Below are 11,285 nucleotides of genomic sequence, written 5' to 3' on the forward strand. Positions count from 1 at the left end.
CTGGAGCTCAGAGCCTGAGACTCCCTCCCGATTGAAAACGACAACCGCGCCCTCAGCCACCAGCCCGCTCCGCATGCACTTCCGCACCTTAATATTTTACTTCCGCACTGCACCTCCTCTGAGTCTCGGTATGCTTTTCTCTTTCCTTCTAGTTGTAGAATTTCCACTCAGCCAGCCTTCCTGTGGTTCTGGGTGATGTCCGTTCCGTCTTTTAGTTGTATTTTTGAAGTGGTTGTGCGAGGCAGCAATCTCCAGTGTTTACCTATGCCGCCATCTTGGTTTCTCCGAGAAGAATGTTTTAATTAAAACTTGGCTCTTAAGGTACATGGCCTTTGTTTCTTCATACATAAGAAAGGTAATAGAGAATATGGTACATTCAAAAAATTGAAAGCGGTGTAATTGTGATATGCGGGGAGTGGTGTAAGATAAAGCTGAAAAACAAGGAGAGGGTTCAGACGACAAATGCTTATGAGATCTGCTAAGGAGTATAGATTTGACCCTGACAGTAAAAGGGGGTGCTAATTAGAACTTAAGCCAAGGAGAAACATGAGATGTGTTTTGAAGATTCTTCACTGAGGCTGCAGTGTTAAGAAGCCATTAAACAAGGACCATAATAAGAGTAAAATCAGGAGAGACCTCTGTAGTTGGTGGCCTGGATAAGGACAATAATGGTGAAGATAGAGGAAAAAAAAGATAGATTCAAGAACTATTGAGAGGCATCATCATTCACAGTATTTAGCAATTGATTGGATGTGTGGGGTGAGGAAGAGAAAAGAATCAAAGCAGCAGAGATTTCTAACATGAGCCACAGGGAGGCTGGTGGCACCTACCCCTGGCCTAGGGGATATGGGAGAGGAACACATCTGGGGCAGGAAGCTAAGGTGCAGGTGGAGCTTGAATTGACTGCGATGTTGGTGGAGATATTCAGTAGGCAGTTGGATATTCGGGTCTGGGGTCAGGAAGAAGATCAGATTAATGATGAAGACCTGGTTCTTCTCAACAGATTGTGTGCCCTAAAGGCAGGTCTTTAAGGGAGATTGTATAGAAAAAGCAGACATTAGCATTGTAGTAGGGACACTATTTTCCAGGGATTTTAGGAGAAATACATGAACTGACAAAGCAGAATGTTTAGCTCATAGTACAGGCTCAATAAATATTTATTGAATGAATATGTGAATAATTGAACCAAAGCATATACCTAATTTACTAATTTCCTTGTAGAGATTAAGCAAAGTGAAAGCAAGTTTGCCATCTTTGAGAAAATCTGATGAAGAAAATACACGTTATGCCCATGCAAAAAGATCCCTACTCTTATCAACAGAGCCATGACTCATAAGGGACAAGGCCTTTTGCTTTTTCTTAGACAAGAAAGTCACATTTATTAGCACCCAGTCAGCTATTTTAAACTAACCTCTGATCTTGACATTTACAAGCAAAAGGAAGTCTTTAGTTATGTAACAAACCAGCAGTCCATGCGTCCCGCCTGTAACAACAATGACAACAGAAGCCCATTTATCATTGTGCCTGACTCTATTCAAAACAACACATCTCTTCACTAGCTTGGATTTTTTCCCTCACATTCTCTGAGGCTGCCAATTGATGTCTGACAATCCAGTAAGGGGGTGAAGATTGACATCTGCTTAGATAGGAGTGTGTGTGTGTATGTACACACACATGTTTAAAAAGGAAATTCTTCTGCTGTAAAATTAACCAGAATTAAATTATTTGACAAAATTCCCCAAAACTACATTTTTATGGTGATAAGGAAACCCATGCCAGGTCAAACAAATGGCTTGTGATTTTATGGCATTAAAGTAGACTTCCAAATAGATTGGAAAACAAAAACTCATTCACAAAAACCCATGATTTCAGATTGGCATATCAAGCATAATTCCTGAGCATTTGCAGAAATGAATACTCCTACCAAGGGCACAGTACTTATTTCAAACAAACTTGACATCAACAGATCCACTGTTGCATTTAAACAATGAAAAAGAACCAGGACATTTTTTTGGGGCGGGGAAGGGCAATGGACAATCTCAAATCAAATGCAGCAAATCTCTTTGAGCCACTTATACACATATTCAAAAGTCTAAAAATTTGCTGGAGATCTATATTCTTTCTGTTCTTAAACTTAAAGGAAATACAGACTGACAAATCTCAGAGGGAAGGAGTGGGGGTAGAGGGGCAGGAAGAGATTAGCCAAAGAACTTATATGCATATATGCATAGCCCATGGACACAGACCATAGTGTGGTGAAGGCCTGGGTGGGGGACGCAGAAGTGGGGTGGATCAGGGCAAAGGGGGGAAAAAGAGGAGCATCTATAATACTTTCAACAATAAAGATAAAATTTTAAAAAGAAAATATAGATTGAACACTGAGAGGCAAATCATGGGAGTTTATTTTAGACTCTTAGGTACAAAATGATGAATAACTTTTGGTTATTAGAGTCAAACATACTAGTCTTTTGTCTTTGTGTTTGCTTGCTTATATCGAGTGCTGAAGGTAAACGATCAGAAGATTTATTCAAACCCCAGCTATTGCCTAAGTAGGAGAGGTTCATTGTGATTCTCACACTAAGCAAGGGTGTTGGTAAAGGATGTGGGAGACTGAATTTAAGTTCCAGCTCAAAAATTTACCTGGGGTTTCCAAACAACAGTACCACATGAAAGTCACAATTATAGAGCAATGGAATAGAATTGAGAGTCTAAAGTGTTATACATCTATAAACAAGTGAGTTTTGATGAGGCTGCTAAGACTCTACAATGGGGAGAGAATCATCTCTTCAAAAAATGGTTCTGGGAAAACTGGATATCCACATGCAAAAGAACATTAAAGTTACCAGGACAAAGCACTATGTACTACAGTAAGGTCAAGGGGTAGAATGAGCCAGGCAGAGACTGCAACTTGCCAGGCTAATATCTATTTTCCTCTTCATAATAAAAGGATCCCCATGCTCTTGGAATGGCAGTGTGTCCAAGTATAAATATTCACATTTTTTAGTCCATGGGATTAGCAGTGGTCAGGGATATATCAAAGTTTGTTAAGGGAGTTTTTGAGAAAAGCTCTCAAAGGGGCTGCTCAGCTGGCAGTTGCCTATCCCTGTTTTGTACTTGTCTTTTCCTTCTTCATGCTGCCTGACACGTGACTAGAATGGCTGCAGGCACAGCTGCATCTTGGACTTTGAGGATGGAAGTCTGTCTGTGAATACCTGAGGCGACAAGGCCCAGGCCTCTGAGCATTGCGGGGGGCCACCATGCCTGTCCTCAGCTGCCTGTGTCTAGACTGACTTTACATGAGTGAAAAATAGACATCTACTTGTTCAGGCCATTTTTATTTGAGTTGTCTGTTTTATGTACCCAAGACTAATCCTACCTAATTCATCAGTTCCTGTGTTTGTGGGGCACAGATCAAGGGTGAAGAGGAACCTGGGCCTGTAGGATTGTGTTAGGGCTGGAACTTAGCTTCAGCTTAGAGTGGAAACTTGCTAGAAATGAAAATTCTTGATCCCCCACCCAGATCTCCTGAGTCAGAAACTCTGGGAATAGAGCCCAGTCTAACAAGCCCTCCAGGTTCCAGTTTGGGAACCAAGGTAAGTTCTTGTTGTTCAGAATTGCTTGAGTAGGAAACTTCTTTTAAATGGCTTTGGCCTGTGACCACATGTTCTTAAGAATAAGGGCATTGAATTTTAAAAATACTTAGGTTCTAACATCAGCTTCACCACTTATTACCTGTATGACTTGGGCAAGTGACGTAATGTTTTTAAGTCTCATTTTCTTCATGGGGTTATAATAATGGAGCCCCTCGGAGAGTTCTTGTGTGGATCACATGGAACATCTATAAATCTCAGCAGAGAACCTGGAACACTGTAGATGCTTCATAAATGTCAGTTCCTTCACTCACTGTCTATCATTTATGATGCATAGCAGGCACACATTCCTGCAGGATCCGAGCTTAAACACCCCCTCACTGCACCCCCTTTCACTCTTTGTCCTCATCATTGCTCCTATTATTCTTTGGAGAAGAACCTTAGGCAAGGAGATGGGGGGCGGGGGCACCTGGAGGGTAGGAAAAAGAATCTTCTTTGAATGTTACATAAATGGTCAAGTTCACTACAGAGTGAGGATACAGGAAGGCACTGTTACAAGTTTTATTTTTGGCCTTCGGCAACGTTCCTCACCAGGTAAGGAAAAAAATTATACCGCACTGCCATATAAGCTATTACTAAGAAGTAAGAAAAAGGTTCATATGTGTTTTTCCCCCAAAATTGGGAAATAAAACAATCACGGTCATCTCCATGGAAATTTCTTTGCATTGTTGGTATCACCAATACATCTCTCTTTATGAAAACAAAAGGGGCAACATTATTTTTATGCTCTAAAAGGTGATAAAGGCTCCTCTTGCTGTGTCTTGTCTCATTCCTACCTGAAAATAAAAGGCTAGAGTAAATGTCAAGTTCCCCACCCCAAAACATTCCACTTCCTAGCTTTTGCATCAAATCATGACATCTCTTTCCCAGCTAGTGTTTATTATGTAAACTAATATTAATAAATAACTAATATTTTGCTGGGTATGGTATCTAGAAGATGCTTGAAGCTAATTCTGACTACATAGTTGTTATTGGACTCACCTTCTAGTGGGGAATGATCACAAATCCCCCCATTCTCCATTCTCCAATTTCCTTAAGAAAACCCTGCAATGACCAGACACAAGCACTGCCCATTTAGCTCCCAGGCTGGGCAAAATCAGAGAATGGGCAAAACAACAAAAGACCAAAGAGATGATGCAGAAAAGAAGAACAAGATTAGCTACTTAAGTCCCTTTACCAAGTGTAAAGCTGAGAAAGAGAAGAAGAGACAGCAAGTGGTGAGAAAGCCAAGTGGGAACAGGGGAGCTGGGGTAGGGAGGGTGACTTTCCTTGGTTGAAAAACTGTAAGATTGTGAGGGCTGGGGAAAAGCTGTTGTATTATATTTGGGTAGCTTTCAAACACTTTGAGAGACATTAATTTAAAAAAAGGAAATTTCTTACATACACACACACCAGCCCATGACACAAAGAATCACACAGTTTAATTATGACCACTGTCAGGAGTGCAGATAAATGAACCTGTATTGAGGACCTACTAAGAGCCACGTACACTTATTTAATCCTCACAACAGCCCTATGAAACCAGTATGTTTACCCCCTTCTAGATAAGACAGCTGTGACTCAGAGAAATTAAGTGAATCGTCCAAGGTCATAAAGCTACTAGTAGCAAGAAATGGAGTAGGAACAAAGCCTGCGCTCTTCGGGGCCTGCTGCTGGGAGCTGGGAACCAGAAGCACCTCAGGGACTGTCTCACCCGCGCATGGTGCGCACTGGGGTGTCTCTGCCTCTCTGCTCCATTGTGAAACTGGCGGTTCTCCTGACATTTCCTCAGCACAAGAGCTACGGGATGTGTAAGGTCAAAAATGCACCCCCCAGCGCGGCTTTGTCCCTCCCACTGCACAGGTGATAAATGCCAGCACACATGCAAAAGCCACGGTTATGAGTTGCTCCAGGAACCTTTTTACTCTTCTTTCCTTCTCTTCCTTAACACTGTCCCCTTTTTCCTACCGCCCACTTTGAGTTCTTTATCTACTGCTCATCTCCAGGCATTTCCTTTCACTGATCTTAAACTGTAGAAAACACAATCAAGAATTTTCTTTAGCAAACCTTGGTCATGTTTTGTGCTCTTTACTATTGTAACCCAGGACAAGAGTTGGATTCTTCTGACCCTTTTTACTCTGTCCAACTAAATTGTTGCAAACTCGCTTATTATAGCTATGAATAGCCCAGATTATAAGCCATAATTGCAAATTATCCTGATCTCATATTTCTTTTCTGTTTGGCAATGGTGTCATGACTGCCGAGAAATAAAGAATAATTGTTAGCTAGAGGGGAGCCAACAAGAGTTCTGTTTACTATGTGACCTCACAAACTCTTCATTTTCTCATTATTTCTAAGCTGCTTTCTTCCTTTTTTTTAAAATCGCAGGGAAAGAACAGAGACCCTCCTGAAAGTAACCTTAGAAAGGTTCAGTGTTGGTCTTGAGGCCCAGGACCAACAGAGTCTTATTGCAGATGAAACCCCAGGCATCTATACTTTTCATTCCGAGTTAATTTTCTGTTCTTCTCTAGGAGGCAAAGCCAGGGGGTAAAATTTTGGCTGACAATGAGATTTACCCGTTTCTCAAAGGCAGAATCCACTGGTTGACCACACCATGAGCTTCCAACTCCCGAGTTACAGCACTAATCGTTGTTCCCGCCGTTTCCTCTGCTCTCCTCTACCCACCCATTTCTAACTAGGCCAGCGTATGTATCTGGCCTGTGCTCAGCCATAGGGCTGGCAATTTTGATTACCAGTGAAAGCCAGCTAGCATTCTCATCATCTTTGTGACAAATCATGATACTTAAAAGAAGCCTTAAGATGTATACATGATGTATACAGGCACAAGTATTCCTACACACACACACACACACACACACACACACACACACACACACACACACCCGTCATTGTCTTGAATACTAAAGACAGTTTCTCTCTCTGCAAACACTTAGTGGCGTAGCCTGGTAAGGAAGACAGTGGCACCCAGTGGACAAATGTTTGACTGTTTGAGACAGGTGTTCCATGCTGAAATATTCTCGTATCTCGTATATTAAGAAATGTCAGTTGCTTCCCTCCCATTTCACTATCCGTCATCCCATTTTTAAAATAATCTACTGAATTTAAAAGGGGAGTAGAATGTTCTTATCTTTTCAAGAATAAGACTAATCTAAAACACTGGAGGAAGCAACAATTTCAGGATTAAATCCTCTGAGAACAGTGTCTATATTTGATTAACCCGTTTCAACAGTAACAGTGGAGACAGCAAAACCTAGTAAAATACTCAACTTTTAGTTAAAAATATAATATTGAAAATGCTTGTCAGGTGCTTTTGTTTTTTCACACATTATATCCTCCTTTTCCTCAAAACATTGCCAACTTCCAATCGAATTCACTTGGTTGTGCAAATTTGGCAACTCCAAGGACAATACTTCAGGAAAATAACACAAATTCTGCAACTTAATGATATTGTGCAGTTTATCTGGGAGCCATACAAATACCGATTTTTACTCTCTACATCTTTTATTGATCGTTTTGGTTGTGAACCTCTTGGGTAGAGAAGCCCCAAGTATATATCATCCTTCCTGAAACACCTAACTAGCATCTTACTCATGCTAGGTATAAAGAAGGTAAATAAAATCTAGTCTCCATTTTATATATTGAATCTTCTAAACGCTGAAAAAAATAGATCTAATTTTTTGATGTTACATAAAGGAATCAGTGAGTTAAGAATCTTAAATATTAGGGGCTCTTTGTATTGAATAAAATATTTTATAAAGAATAAGAGGATTGAGTGCTGTGTGGGTGAATCGAATTTTACTGATTTAAATGAGAAATAATTAAAAGATATTCATTTACACAATAAACATATATCTTAGTGCAAAAGTTAATACCAGCTGGGGTGCCCTCTGTTAGTTAGCCATTCAAAATTGCTTCCAGTATGGAGGGTAAGAAATTCTTAATTTTTTTCCTTTGAAATGGTGCCCATGTTTATTAATATTATTTTTTCATAATATTGCCACAGTTTTAAGGCTTGTTTTTATTTATTTTAGAGAAAAGGCCAGTTGGCAAGCCAGGGTTATGGCATGCTGCTGACATGGAAACTTTCCCAAATGGCTCTGGGCCTAGGGCAGCACCTTTCACTAAATGATGTAAATCCCCCGTGACCCTTTGCATCAATCACATTTAGTCAGTAAACAATACACATATCCTGGCCCTGGCCAGGTACCTCAGTAGCTTAGTGCATCGTCCTGATTCCCTAAAGTTGTGAGTTAGATCCCTGGTTAGGGCACATACAATCAACCAATAAAAGCATAAATAATTGGAACAACAAATCAAGGTTTCACTCTCTTCTTTCCTCTTTCTCTAAAATCAATAAGTAAAATAAATGAAAACAGACACACACACAAAAACACATCCCAAAGTAAGACATGCACTCTTTTGGTAAATTGAAAAAGAAACAGAGGCCATATGTGTGTTTGTGCCACTACCTTCCATGTTAATTATACTTATTTTTCTCATAACACAAGCATCTTTCCCCCCAGTTGCTGCAAAAATTCTTGTAAAATGTCATGCAACCAAATTTTGCTAGGCAAACCTTTGTTATGAAAAACAAAAACAACTCTTAAAATTGTTTTTCAAAAATTTCTAAGAATATATTATCATAATGTATCAAACCACGATAAGTCAATAGACATTTATAACATTTCAGAGTTTCTGCTGTCCATTTTCCTCCACTGTCTGTCACCAACAGTGAGCAGTGGGCTCTGTAGGACTCGGGCTCTAGGCACCTTTGTTCTCTGGGGCTGAGCTCCCTGCCCAGGGAGAATGGACAACAGTAATCGTGGGATTTGCACCACACACTGTGCTGTTGCAAAGTGTAATCCTATTGGGAAATGGTCCAGCCCCTGTGCTGAGCTTTATTGATACCCACACTCGCTGTGTCTGACGTCAGAGACCTGCTGTGTACGCAGATCCCCTATAAAGCACCCAGGCTGCCCAGAACGGGTGGGGCTCCTCCTAGGACCTGCCTGGCTCCTGTGAGTTTCTAAAGATCAAGAGGGAAGTCAGTATTTGGAAAATTCTCTTTCCTCAAATAATTTGAGAAAATTTCTTCTGTGTGGTTCCTATAGGTTTTTACCTTACCTTTGGGCTTATCTGTTTATAATGCTTCACTTATTCAGGAAAACCACTTGCTTAAAGATCGTTTGCCTGACTCAGGGGCTGTGGTGAACGAAAATCAAAATATAATCATAAAAGGAGTTGTAAAGGCTGAAAAGGTCCACACAGATTAAAGTAATTATTACTATACGTAAAATGAATGAAATGCTGTATGTATGTGTGCACACGTGTGCGTGAGTGTGTATATGTGTGTGTGTGAATAATTGCACAGCATGTATTTAGATTGACACTTGCTCTCCTGAACACTGAGAAACATATCTTTCCATCACCAATGATAGGCATTACCTGCTCAGATAAGGCTTTAGCCTTTTCTTCCGCTTCCTTCAGGCAAACCTCCAAGGACTTGAGATGTGCCAACGTGAACGTCATCTGTCCAGTTCCCAGGGACTCTTTCTTTAAAATAACAACCAAGTATTACTTTTTGACATGGATAAGTCCCTGAGCATAAGTCTCAAACAACTTTATGGACTAAAGATAGGCTTCATAAACTCACACACATCATCTTTTTTTCTTCTTCAACACAGTAATAAAACCATGAAACATTACAAAAGCAATAGCCTTATTTAACATTTAGGTTCTAAAGGAAGGGTAAAAATGCATATTAAAGTATGACAATGAATAGCTTTTAAAAGTTTGAATAAAATTGCCCATGTTGAAATTTAGTTGTTTTGCAACTTTTATTCTTGATACAAAAAAACACACAAACAACTTTCCCTCAAGAGGTTAGGACCAACATTTTACATTCCTAATAAGAGATGTCACCGAGAACACCTACATTTTAAACATTCACCTATCTTGAGAAACAGTCATCTGAATTCAGAGACCCTCTTGTTTCCTGTCATTTTCTTATCAGAAGTTCCATTAAAGCAAAGATACTACCTGGTTTAGAATCAGACCATCCTTCCCCAGAACACAGCTAATACGGCTCAAATCAGCAGATGGGTAAAATGGTTCAAAAGTTGCTTTTTCACATTTAAAAGCAGAAGTGTATGCAAAATTGGCATGGACATAGCAGTCGCTGGCCCCACGGAGACTGGAGTGCTTACTGACTGCTCTTTGGCTATTGAGACAATTAATTAAAGTTATGCAGCAACATGAAAAGTTAAAACAGAAAACCTGCTGCTGTTTTTTTCTCTTTGCTTTAGGAGCCCACCGATTTTACGTGTGTGCATTTCCTTATGATACAATAGAGCCATCTGGTGGCAAATGGAACCAGCCATAAAAATAAAGCATTCATTCCATTCTTACAATTGTTCATGTAGCACTCTGACCTTAGGGCCATGCCACAGGCCTCAGATATAAATGACACTCATGAGATGAGGGGCAAAGGAGTAGCTCTAAAACAGCCTGGCTCCCAGTGGCTGCAAATCTCCTCCAAAAGCTGGCTTTTGGGAGATGAACATTTTGGACTAGAATGGTGATACTTGAGATGAACCAATGGTCCTCATCATGTCATGATGACTCCAATAATTTGAAGTCATTCCAAAAAAAAAAAATTCTCAAAAATACTAGCCTCAAAACAAAGTTCTTTACACTTACAGGTAGTTCATGCTATAAAACATTTTATACAGAAAGGGGAAATTGTCAAGAGGCCAAATTTGTCCCAAAAGATTGGGAATCCCAGATGTAGGCTACTGTTTCCAAGGAGAATCTTCTGGTATCATGTAGGGTCTTTAGAGAAAGTTTAAAAAATTTTTTGGGAGTAGACCAAGTAAGATCAGCTAACCTGTTTCTCTAGGTCATTTTTCTCCAAACATCCAAAATTTCCCTGGCCAAAGACTACCATTTCCAATAAGACAAGCATCCTATCTAATAAAAGACAAAAAGGGTAATTAACTGTACCTCCGCTACGCTTCCCATTGGCTAATCAGGACGATATGCAAATTAACTGCCAACAAAGATGGCGGCCGGCAGCCATGCAGCTGAAGCGAACATGAGGCTTGCTTACTCCAGTGATGGAGGAAGCCAAGGTTCCCTGCCTGCCGCGGCCTGGCTCTGAGCTCCGGAAGCAACAATGTTTCAATTATAGAAGCTAAACCAGCCGTGGGCAAACTACAGCCCGTGGGCCGGATCCGGCCCGTTTGAAATGAATAAAACTAAAAAAAAAAAGACCGTACCCTTTTATGTAATGATGTTTACTTTGAATTTATATTAGTTCACACAAACACTCCATCCATGCTTTTGTTCCGGCCCTCCGGTCCAGTTTAAGAACCCATTGTGGCCCTCGAGTCAAAAAGTTTGCCCACCCCTGAGCTAAACAAACCCCAGATACCAGCTTTCAGCCGGCCGCGGCCTCAGAGCCGGGAGTGCCAGTGACGGCAACAATGTTTCAATTATAGAAGGTAAATGAATCCCAGAATAAAAAAAAGAAAGAAAAAAAGGAGAGGCCGGGAGCTTCAGTTGCCCATCAGCCTGAAAACGGCCCTCAGCCCCTCACCCAGACTGGCCAGGCACCCCAGTGGGGACCCCCACCCT

The sequence above is a fragment of the Myotis brandtii genome, unplaced genomic scaffold, assembly GCF_000412655.1.
Source record: "Myotis brandtii unplaced genomic scaffold, ASM41265v1 scaffold470, whole genome shotgun sequence".
NCBI classification, from domain to species: domain Eukaryota; kingdom Metazoa; phylum Chordata; class Mammalia; order Chiroptera; family Vespertilionidae; genus Myotis; species Myotis brandtii.